General features: G+C 32.3%; 1 non-coding gene across 1 annotated transcript; it reads right to left on the bottom strand.

The window, feature by feature from the left end:
* Positions 1-11585: 11585 nt before the first annotated feature.
* Positions 11586-11658, bottom strand: TRNAA-AGC (transfer RNA alanine (anticodon AGC)). The gene has a single exon. It is a non-coding gene; the product is annotated as a tRNA-Ala (tRNA).
* Between the last annotated feature and the right edge of the window lie 1012 nt (positions 11659-12670).

The raw sequence follows: 12670 nt of genomic DNA, 5'->3' as shown, positions 1-12670 counted from the left end.
GCAATATGCGGGATTCAAACGTGGAATTACGACTTCAGAAATGGGTGCTACAACTTTACTATTCGATCTTTTAAGTTGGTGGGAGGTGGCGAGCTTAATAAAATCTAGCAGGTGCCACTGACTTTCACATTTACCCCGCCTACTACTCTTCTTTCGTTGCTTCAATCGCGGATCTCCTATTTGTTCAGGTACATTCTCCTTATCCAGACACTCCGCACTTTGAGTATAGCTATGAAGATCTGGCCTGTAGGTCATCACCTACAAGTTATTACGACCTGTCGCATCTGCACGTGGTTGTCGAATGCACGTGGCTTAACGATTATATTTTTGAGGTCCGTAGTGTCCGTTTATGTCGTCCATGCTATATTGTATTTTAGACATGCCGCGTCAGAATATCAAAGCAAACATTGGATGCATCGGATGGTTGCACCAATAAATTTATGAGAGTCACGAGTCTTCTATTGACAAAAGCCCTGCGTGTCGTAGAATGCCGAGAACAGTGGGGGCAACCAAAACGATTCCCAGTTTTGAGGTCCTGACGAAGCAGAATAAGAAGTAATATTTTATTTGTCTAAATAATTAGTATTTTTTCATTCCTGTGGTATGCGTTCCTGTATATATTAATTTGAATAAGCGTCGCAAAGAATTCTATTAACATGTAATTAAACAAAGATAATTATATTTAAATATAGGGACGTGCGACATACCCATAATTGGGTAGGCACCTACAATTTTTAAATGTATTATATTCACACTTTTTACAATTCTAAGTAGAGGTTTAAGATACTTACTTAATAAGTATTAGTTGAACTAAGTAGCTACCTAATACCGTGATTTGATTAGTGAGTACGTTCAATCGAGAAGCTTGTATAAAAGGACACAACAACAAATTAGTATTCCTCATAATAAAAATAACCATTGTACTATGTACGACTACTAAATAATTTTACTATTCACCCTGTACGTAATAGACAAATTTCCGACAACAGATGGCAGTAGTGTCAACAAAATGCATTGCACAATAGGAAGAATGTATTGTCGTATAATGATGGTTTATTTTATTTAGATTGATACGTAAAAAATACAAATTGAAACATCTATCTAAATACGGTTAAATGGATTTGGGGGTAATTATTTCAATACACCTTTCAACTAACGAGATTTAAAAGGGAGATCGGTTAGACCTTTTAAGCTACCGGGAGCAATTTGAAAATACCTACAGAACTAACCCTTACAGAAAAAATTGTGATGTGGTTTATTGTCAATATTCTCTATATATTTTCTGATAATTAACGCGTACGAATGCATTCATTATTATTATGTGTATACAATCAGTATGGTTTTATGGAACGGCGGGATCAACTTCACTTCAATTTTTATATTTAAACTGGCTTTATTAGAAGGTAATAATAATAAGGTTATAATATAATAGATTATGTTTTAGACAATAACTTGTTAACAGTCTGATTTGATACAGTGATTTAATGCAGTCGATGCGTTCTTCTTTATGTTTGAATTAAAACTGAACTGATAAGCTATTTTGATTCTATATAAAACATACCTACTTCATTAATAATTATTACGTATTACAATCTCAGACGTTGATAAGAAAATTGGATACCTATACAACAATATCCGTTAGAAAGAAATTTAAAAAAAATGAACGATAAAGATGCATTGCATTACATTCTAGTCGATTAATTTGATAACAACAATTATTGTGCAATAAAGCAAATCTTTATCAAATGCATTTCAGACGTTCATTATGTTACATTATGTATTTTCATTCCGACCATGTCCGATCCTAATAGGATCATATGGGCTTCCACAGAGTAGAGTTTTGTATTAACAGATTTTGTTTTTACGAGAAATGGATGTCAGCTACTTGCTCAACCTATTAGGTCCATACCCTGACTCACACACAAATTGAAAAACAATATGTTTACTTGCCAGACCCAGGATTGGAACCTGGGACCCACGGCGTTATAGTCCAACTCTTAAGCCGCGCGGCCACCGTTACTTAATACTTGATAAGAATACAAAATTAGGCTCAAAGCTGCGGGGTTATAACAATGTTTCATATAGTAAAATGAATATAATATACAATAGATATCGTATGATTCGTATGGTTCATTATTATGCGCCTTATAAGTTAACAACAGAAACGAATAGCCATTAAGCCAAAAAAAAAATCTTTTTTAAATAATGCATTGAAGATTGAATGGTTAATTTTCTACAACACAGAATTTTATTTAGTATAGTTTTATAATTCACATGTTCAGGCTCGACCACCACCGTTCCCTACATGCAATTTTATAAAATTCTATTTATATTAAAAAACTTAATTGCACCCCAGGGCCCCCAGGCAACATTTCTGCCGTGAATTGAACAAATTTAGTAGATAACTTTCCCAATAACTTTATGACTCATGGAACTCAAAAATAATGGGAACTGAAATATCAAACGGGTGTGGAGAAACAGGCAACCGATCGCGAGTGTGGAATAATATAGGATAAACTTAAACACGTGTAAAGAATACGTTTGTCCTTCGTTCTGATAACTGCTCTAATTTTTTGCACTGACGTTTATTCAAAATTGGTGTATTTGAAGGTTGCAACACACACACTATTGCACGTATATAATCTGTGCACAATATTAATATGTTCTGTTATTTTCCGTACAAACAATTATAACGCTGTTGATACCTTTAATTTGTGTACAAAAGGAAAAAGGTGACAAGTATAAATTCTCTACTTTGCACAAGAGACAAAATAAGATGTATTTTTGGACCATTTTGCGTGAGAACATCAACTATGTTCTTCAAAGTTAACTGCGTCGATTCGATTTGATTCGGCCCTTTCTCCTTTATGTATATCTGAATTATGATTACTTTGGCATATTTAACTATTGTTTCCATATTTTAGGCACTTCCTTTCATATATATTAAATTAATTATTACAGTATTTAGCTCATAAATAAGAATATATTGTGTACTTTTTAATACATTATATGTATTGCGACCATTCTTCGATTTGTTGTGGTAATTGTGGTCTTTCGAGAGTACAATATTATATACGTACCCACATAACAGATACCATCACAACATTTCTGTGTATGTAATAATTAATTTTGATATGTTTTTAAATAATAAAATATTTTATATAATTTGCCACCCCCTAAATTTGGCCACCCGAGGCTATCCGCCTAAATACCTCCGTTTAATGCAGACCTGCACATATTTTACCGCGGACAACTTTAATGATACTTTCCTTTCCTTTCCATACATTATTATATTATTATTAAGTAGATACGTACCTACATAGTTCTAACAAGCTAGATATTATGTACATTTTAATATCCAATACAAAAGATAGTAGGTATGTATTAATAGTTATTAACATAAGTATCGTAGTATGTAGCTAGGTAGCTAGGTAGTTATTATTCTATAGAAATACATTGACTTGATTACTACGAGTCATAACACTAAACCTTCCATTATTATCATACTACATGCGACTATGTAACAGTCCTAATTAATACATATTCATGATTATATGTCATGTTATTACATAACTAAATATCCGTCTGCATACATTGGTACATGTACGATTTATTCAAATCTAATTATGTATATGACATGCAATAGACAACAAATGATAATAACAAATGTGGCCCGCAGGACTGTTTAACTGGGGTTCGCGTCAGCCGCGAGCCACGGCAGGGGTTTCAACCCTTCGGCAATTTGGAAATAAGGGTTGGGGCTGAATGACCCTCGCGTAGGGGTGCGTTGCATGTCGATGATTGTCCACGCCTATCAAGCTATAAATCATCTTGCTTCTTAGACGCCTTTTTTAGTAGGGAAAGTGGTATATTGGTATGAAAAGATAAGCAAAATATCTTTGACAATGAATACATACTAAATATTATTATAATATTATTATTGAAATATATCATTTATTAGATTGATATGAATGAATAATAAAATATAATACACACTCTTATATAATATTTACATTAATCGCTTTCAATGTCATGGATGGTTAGGTTAGGTTATGATGACTAAAATTATTATAATACTTTTAAAAAGTCATCTAGGTACGTGTATAATTAATACTGAAAGTTTTAATGGATCAATAATATCCAGTAACTCCTGTACTGGGCTGTAACTTGCTTCTGGTGGTCTTATAATAAGAAGTTTGCCGCAAAACAGAGAAATATTGATATTATGTTTTATTTAAAGTGTCCAAAATTAGCTATAAGGTGTGTAACAAACATTTTATCTGGTATCATATTCTGAAAAATCAAGGCTCAAGTTTCAGTTGTGTACCAAGAATATCAAATGAGGGCATTTTGATCTCGATTCTTCATCAGTGGTGAGGGTCACTTGATTAATTCTCAAAAATAACATTGATCATAATGTACAGAAAAAAATATTGTTAATTGTACGCTGTCTGTCTCAGTCTGTATAATATAATTATAAACTATTCTCCACCCGCCACCCAAGTTCTTATTTATTGTATTTTCCTTTCAAAAATAACATATGTACATAATTAAAAGTAGGTATATATATATCGCTACCCAAAAGCAACAGTGAGATGAAGTAAAAAAAAGTTGATTTTCAGGTAAGTAATACATGCCGATCGATTGCTGAAAGCTATACCTACATAATGAATAACCGATATTTAAAAAAAAAAAATGTGCTACCCCATTTAAAAGTTGACAATGCCACAGTTGCATTTATTAAAACTGTCCTGTATCTTCAAAGAAACAGTGGGATAACTGAGTTACCCCACTGTTAATAATGGTATATAAAAGCTCCTACCATTATCATTCATTATAAACCGCAGAAAAAAACAGAATAAACATAATATAGCTCAAAATTTTATTTGTATGACACAAACATTAAAGTTCAATTATCTCAAACTAGTATTTTAGACTTATCTCACTGTTGCTTTCAGGAATCAATATATACACTGTATACGAATTTTAGATATCTAGGATTGAATTAATACAAGTGCAACAGTAATCAAGTTACTTAAGTAAATATACTTCAAAGTTAAATTATGCGATTGTAAATTTTATTATAAGTACTTACTGGCTTGGATCGGTTTATGATTTTCACATAGAGATAAACCTTATAAAAAATTAAAATATTACATATACTTTGCGTATCAGTATTAGTTGTAGGTATAGTATAGTGTTGCCATAATATAAACATCAAAGGCAAAAAAAATACCTTTGGAAATAATAAAATATATTTTATCTCATGAGCAATGCAATATAAGAACTACATACTTATAATAATATAGTTATGTAGTGTTTGCAATAGCCGACCACAGAGTCCGCTAGGGGGCACATTATCACTCAGTCGTGAAAATAAAAAGGGCCGCTCTTTTGCAAACCAATTGCAATATTGCCCTTTACTTTCCCAGCAGCCTCTCAAACTATTACAAAATAAAACTATATATATACTATTAATGGCATTATATGCAAGTCACTGACTGGTTTTGACGGCTCCCACGATACAATTAAAATAAAAATCGTAAATTCCTAATTACCATCGTACCTAGTAAAAACATCAATGTGCCCGTCTTTTTCCTATAATCAGATCATGTACTTAACGAAAAATAACTATTAGGTATTTAATATCACAGTGATGACAAATAATAATATTACTTGGTGTTTTTTTATGTAGGTACAGTACGTAGGTACCTGTTTGCGTGTGTATGCTATAAACCCATTTGATGTTAGTTTTTGAAGGATTTTCTTATGCTTCGGGTAATATTTTATATTCAATTTGTAAGGAATACACATATTTTTAAATCTCGGTATAATTTAATAATAAAAATGACTGGTTTGAGCTGTTTCGAGACCCCTTTTAAATCTTTAGACGAATCGGTTGCGTCAACTGCGTCAAAGAAAATCACCACTGTATATATGGATAAATTTGGTTTTAAATCACAAATAATTCATTAGGTGGCTCATGGAAAATTGGCCACGGAGAATGCATTGGTAGCATACATTATTATTGTTTGATTCCAGTATATTTTAAAACTTTTTTTCTGTTTACTTTTTTTTGTTTATTTTTTATTTATTTTTTTGTATTTTTTGTCCACCAGTGAACTTCAATTGATTTGTGGCCAATACACAATTATTGTTTCATAATGTCTCGGTGGTTCCTAATTTTCTTCAATGTCGCGGTAATTATAAAATAGTTATTTTTAGTTTGTAAATCTATCCACGTAGCCACTAGGTATTTGTTGTCACCTATTTAATATAATATCCTTCAAATTGTTTGTATGTGACAATTTTACAAACGCTGGAATAAGCGAATGGGGTGCGCCGTAAAAATAAAACTCTTTTTGTGTTGCCGTTTTTTGACGATTTGATTTTAACGGTTTTTTTATCGTGACATTTTTTTGGGCGTTTGATTTTTATGCAGCGTTCCGTTGTTGAAATGTTGCAAATTGCCACTTACCACAGTATCATTGCAGAGATGGGAAATTTAAAAATATATTTGTAATTTATTTTATTGCCATTGCAACATACTGTGTCGATCTTGACTGCCCCACGAAGTGGATTCTTAAGAAATTGTTTTACGATAAATGATTGTAAGCAACTTACTTACTAAACTTATTAGGTCTAAAATTTGGGTTCAAACACATTAAAAAAATATACTTATGTGAATTTGGTAAATTGGGCATTCGAACCCAAGACTCCAGTCCATGCCCATTGGGGGCGCTAGCGATCTACTTTATAGCTGATTAATAATTAATTATTTTTTATTAGTTGATATTTATTATTTATTCCTTAAACAATTCATTTTTCAGATTTTATTCGACTGTTTCTAAATAATATATATATGTAAAATTTATGTCTGACATTTATATACCTACACTATATTTTTCAAAACTTAAGAAAACATAACATAAGAATTATCATATTAATACTATCAACCGAAGTTACTTGATGGAATTTAAAATTTAAATTCTAATGAATTCAAGTTGTGTACTATTCCATTTGATCTATATCATTCCACTCAAATAGAATTTAAATTTATTAGAATAAAAATTATCGTTCCATATTGAATCGATATAACAATTACGATTTGAGAATAAAAGTGATACTTTAATATATAACATCGCAAATAGTCATAGATGAGCAATTAAATATAATATAAAGTTGCGACATTTTTATATTATTTTCTGAATTAATTATAATTAAAGGCACATCTGCAAATCATTTTGACGGAAGACTTTGGAAACTCTATCTACCCTAATTATACGAAGACGTATCTTAATATGGCAGACACAAGGTCACGCCACTTTCCTCGGCCCATCGCAAAGTCTCGCACCTCCTCCAGCCATGTGAGACCTGCAGCGCGTATATCATTTGTGTAGCACCACTGCATGGTGAGGAAGAGTCCGCCGTAGCTACGGAATACTTGTCTCAGCCACGTGAAGCGTCTCTTCATTACTACTTCAACCACCTGGGGCTTACATTGTGTCTGCTCACGAACTAAAATGTTTGTGACGCGGTCGTACCAATATTCCCTTAAGTTTCGGCGGAAACATCGATTCTCAAAGCTCTTGCGACTCCAAGTTGGCTGAATGCATCCCCGCCACACCCAAGAGGATTTCAAATTTACTAGAAAGACTTACATCATCAGCAACTGTGACACCTAAGTTTTTGAACCTGGTCACCAGCTCAACAGGTACACTGGAAATCCGCAGAGGAGTGTCGACGTCAACGCATGCAATGAAGTACTATGAATTTATGGGGATAAACAACTCAATCTGTGTCAGCATATTGATGGACGATATTAAATACATTACCACAATTAGAAATTCTCTAATAATGTCCATTTCACGTATTATTCAATTATTGCAAACTCAGTAAATAGCTTACTGCAGTTATTATTTCCGCGATATCCATTTTTTTCACATAGTCAGCTATATCCGATGACGCAAATTCCATATATTAGCTCAATTATAATAATTATTCTTTCCTAAATATTCTTCTCAAGATATTATTTTGATTGTGAGTACGTCAATAAATAGCGGATCATAATTCATTGACATGTCCGTCACTCGAATACCTATAAGTTATCGGCCTCTAAATATTTCAGTCTCTGTATCGCTCCGCACAACATCTCATTCTACCGAGATTCGGACCTCGGAACAGTATCATAAATATTGTAACATAACTATACTCGAACAACATCTTCTTGGCTACGTGTTAAAACTGTGAACTAACAAACTATTCATATTTTTAACCGCAATTCCATTATAAACTAACAAGCTCCTCCCATTTAGTCGACAACAGCACCTTCTGGCTTTTGCCTAAATCTTCTTGTTGGAGAGTACTGTAACATACTCTTGCACCGACCGTTTACGCTGCAAATAAAACTCGCTCCTCCTTCCATAGGAGAAACCACCAAATCTCGACGTCTTCATCCACAACACCTCCATGGCACCCACAGTGATGACTCCTACAAATTTAACTTATCTTGTGAAGGTGGGTTAGTTTCCTAACTACAAAGAAAATATGTACGATTTTTTGGAAGAATAACCATGAGGTTATTCGAAAACATTAACTTCCCTTAGCGGTTTTTTCACAACATATAATTCTTCCTACAAACGTATCATTCATATTATAAGTAAGTATCTATTTCTAGGTGTGTTTTTGTGGAATTATAAAGGTACGCGCGCACCCACGATCCGAATCGCATGCCCCTTTATCAAAAGGAAACAGCCACAAGGCAATGCGCCGCAGCTGGTCGCGCGCTCCGATGAATTTGCTGAAAAGCGTGCGAAGAATTTAAGATAAATCAGGCGGGCATACAGAAAATAAAGCAGCGATTCGCTTCACTTCACGCGTTGTGGTGTGGCTTTACCTTTATATTGCACTCTCCATAAAATAATGCCAAAGAAAAAGATTGAGAAGGTCGATAATCCGAAATGTGAACAAATTATAATGTCAATAGCAAAAGGAAACTGAAAATACTTAAAAGCTCTACTCGTCGTGGAATAGTTGTCTTATATTATAGTTACCATTATACATTATTTGTTACGACAATATAACTAAAAAAGAATACCTATTACACTAGCTAATTCAGGATGTCCAGTTGTCGCGAAATGATTCTTAATACGCGGCCAACGCAAATGTCAGAATATACTAAATCTAGTCGTACTTTTTATCGTTACTTTCGTACTCGGAAAATTATTAATTATAATGATTTTTTTTCAAGTGCAAACATAGAGTTTTTTAGTAATGTTTTTTTTTTATTAACCATAAGGTTTTCAATCAAACATATGAACAAATATAATATAGAAATACGAACTGCCATTTTTTTGGTTTGCTCTGATTGTGTAATTACGACATCATTTCAAAAATATTTCAAAGTTTTTTTCATTAGACGTTTGCTGATGGTAAAAGTGTTTTAATGCATTACATTGGTGTGTAGGTACACTTAAGTACTTAGTTAAGTACCTATAAATGGAATATATTATATAATTATGAATTGGCATTGCTCAAGAATGCAATGTTTTTTTTTTGCTTAATCCTTTATGTATTCGGATCAGCATGGTGCTGGAAGAAGATCTGATTGAGTTTCTTAACTCTTGAGACATGGCTTGCTCAAATAAGTTGTATTCACGTGTGAAATAATAAGGAATCATTTTACAATTATGTATTAATACATTACGATATGTCAGCTGATTTTTTGCAAATTTAACGTACGTATTTAAAAAAAAAACATCTTTATTGTTATTTTAATCTGATAAAAAAAATATTAGGATGAATCATTTAACAGTTAAAAGTATAAATCTGAGTTTTTGTATATATATATTTGGTATTTATTTATTTTTAACAATACATAGTCACAGTTTGAAAAATTCTATTTTAGCATGTATTCGTTTGCCCCTGAAGTAGGTATTTTCATATATCTCGCCTTACGCATACATATACCTGCATATATCCAGATACAAAGCATCCCTTTATTTTTGTGATATGCCTCTTTATTTCCGGTTCCCTCAAGCCTCGAGCAGACATCTTCAGCGTCCTCCAGGGCGTGGAGTGTGCCAACTTGGGTTTGTTTATACTTTTATTCCATCATATCTGCTGAGGGTCCTTCAAACTGGGAATGAGCAAACGTCGAGAGGCTACTGTGGCGGAAAAGTGTACAATATAATTGGTTTTCAGGAAAATGTTATACCTACTTGCTTTCAGGTGGGAAACTCAAGATGCTACGAGGTATTATACTTAGGTATATATGTAAGTTAAAAATATATATTCTCATTTGTCAAGACAGATGAGTAGGGAGTATCAACATACATAGTTTTAAATAATATACATTACGCAGTATATTGTTGTGATATATGAAAATCGTCTACATAGGCTAAAATTAATTAGATTTCAAGGTAATAGAGGGCGTGATTCGTGCTTGACGAGTATTCTGGAAATCTTTTAGACTTATTGTCATGACACTCTGTTGTATTTAAATTATTATGGAAATATGTCAAACATAATTTGAAAATACTTCAGATAAATATATAACCAATACGATGCACAGCGGGATACAAACTCGCGCCTACTGGATTCGCATCAATATTATCTACCAACTAGACTACATGCGTCTCATGTAATTGCGACGAAATTAACTTTTACCTATTTACACCTCTCTAAAGTGCATCACAAATAGCGTTAGTTTTGACAGTCGACATTTTGTATTTTAAATCAAAGTATTAATTAACTTAACTACTAACCGGTATCAGGATCTCTCCCAATTTACGTACTTACGTAACGTACTTGCACTTGCTAATAATTATATACTTAAGTATATGCTTATATTATTTTTACAATAATTATAATTCACAAGATTTCAGAATGTACGAATGAAAATGATATATGCGTATTTTTTTAAGGCTATAAGTATATTTCTTTGAAGTGTTTTCAAATTAAGTATATTCAATAAAAGTATGTTATATTCTTACACTTTATAAATAATTATTCGTTGAATAAAACATATAGTTTATTAAAATGTGTCATAATCACCTTTATGCCAAATAAGGGTTCATTTGTCTACTGCATACAGTATGGATATCTTCACATGGGTTAGCAGAATACAAAAGCGCTGTAAATACATTACGCAGATTTGCAATAATGATCTATATTTAAATGTGCTTTGAGTTAATTCTTCAATTACATACACATTACAAATGAAATTTCTACCAACCACAGTGATATTATGATCCGTTTTGTACTGAACATGGTATTTTACTTAGGTACTCACAAATAAACTTTGTTATTTTATGTAGGTAATAAAATATGTTTATATACATTTTATAGGAAAAAAAATATATCAATTTTGAGTCACTCTAGCCGAGTCAAGGTCAATAACATAGATAAATAATTACTCTAGTTTATTTTGATCAGATTCTATATTTAAAATAAATAATATGCTTGTACTCAGAACGCTATTATGCATAACGTAGGTCGTAAACGACATTTTGACAATTTTTTTTAATAAGTTTAAATGCCTAGCTGTAAAAAGCTCGCAAAAAAAAATATCAAAAATATGACCTTGGAGGCGCCGGGTATCGATCCCGGTACCTCTCACATGCTAAGCGAGCGCTCTACCATCTGAGCTACGCCCCCAGTTGAACGGTAACTTTAATACAATAATAAAACTCAATCAACAGCCTTGCTCCAATTTAACTGTCCATAGGCGTCCACTGCATTGGTGACTTTCACTTTTTAAACAGGCTTATTGTATGCGACACAAGGTAATTATTGATTCTACACCTGTATTCAAGTATACTGAGAGCTTGGAGGCAAAAATATTTGTACACTATCAGGTGTAAATGTTTAAAAATTTTACACTTCGACCTAGCAGGAAGATTGAATACGGATATAGTTTTATTTATGTTATTCATTAAGGAGTATGTTATCTAATACATAAACTAATATTATATAGATATATTATATGTTTACTAACTGGTCTAATGTTACATGATTATGATGAATATGGGTAATACTAAAATATTTACAAACGCGTAGGGGAGACCGGGGCAAAACATCGTAGCAATTTTTTTTTTATCTAATTGAATTAATTGAAAAAAAAATACAAAAAACAGGTAAATCAAAATCTTATTGAAAAATCAGATAAAAGGTTAATAAAAATGTGTAGGTACTACTTTGGAAGTTTATCACTAGTATATTTTTTCCCATTTTGTCATATATAAGTACTTACTATATTTTATATTTTTTTTTTACTGAATTCACAAACGTTGATAGACTAGATAATATTGTTACATCGGCCATGGCATAACCACTTTTTTTCCAATAACTACTGGAACCTCAGTTTACAATGCCAACAATTAATTGTGATTATAATAAAAGCATAGGTAAGTACTATATTTTTCATTCTTCACCCCTTTCCTTATCTAGGTTTTTTCAGCTTTTGAAAAAACTGTGGAAGTATATTTTTTTCTATTCACTCACTTGTAAGTAATATTTTACCTAATTGAAATCTGATCCAGTCTTATTCGAAATGATGAAATATACATTGTTTATCCCATCCCGTTAGACCCATCCTGTTATAGAGGAGAGTTTAAAACCACATAATATTGCACCCAGTAACGCGATTTCACCCCAGTATCCCCTATAC

The sequence above is a fragment of the Rhyacophila brunnea genome, unplaced genomic scaffold (assembly GCF_057557595.1).
Source record: "Rhyacophila brunnea isolate RB1 unplaced genomic scaffold, BYU_Rbru_1.0 scaffold_12, whole genome shotgun sequence".
Lineage (NCBI taxonomy): Eukaryota > Metazoa > Arthropoda > Insecta > Trichoptera > Rhyacophilidae > Rhyacophila > Rhyacophila brunnea.
The sequence above is the reverse complement of the archived record's forward strand: the minus strand, read 5'-3'. Positions and strand labels throughout refer to the sequence as shown.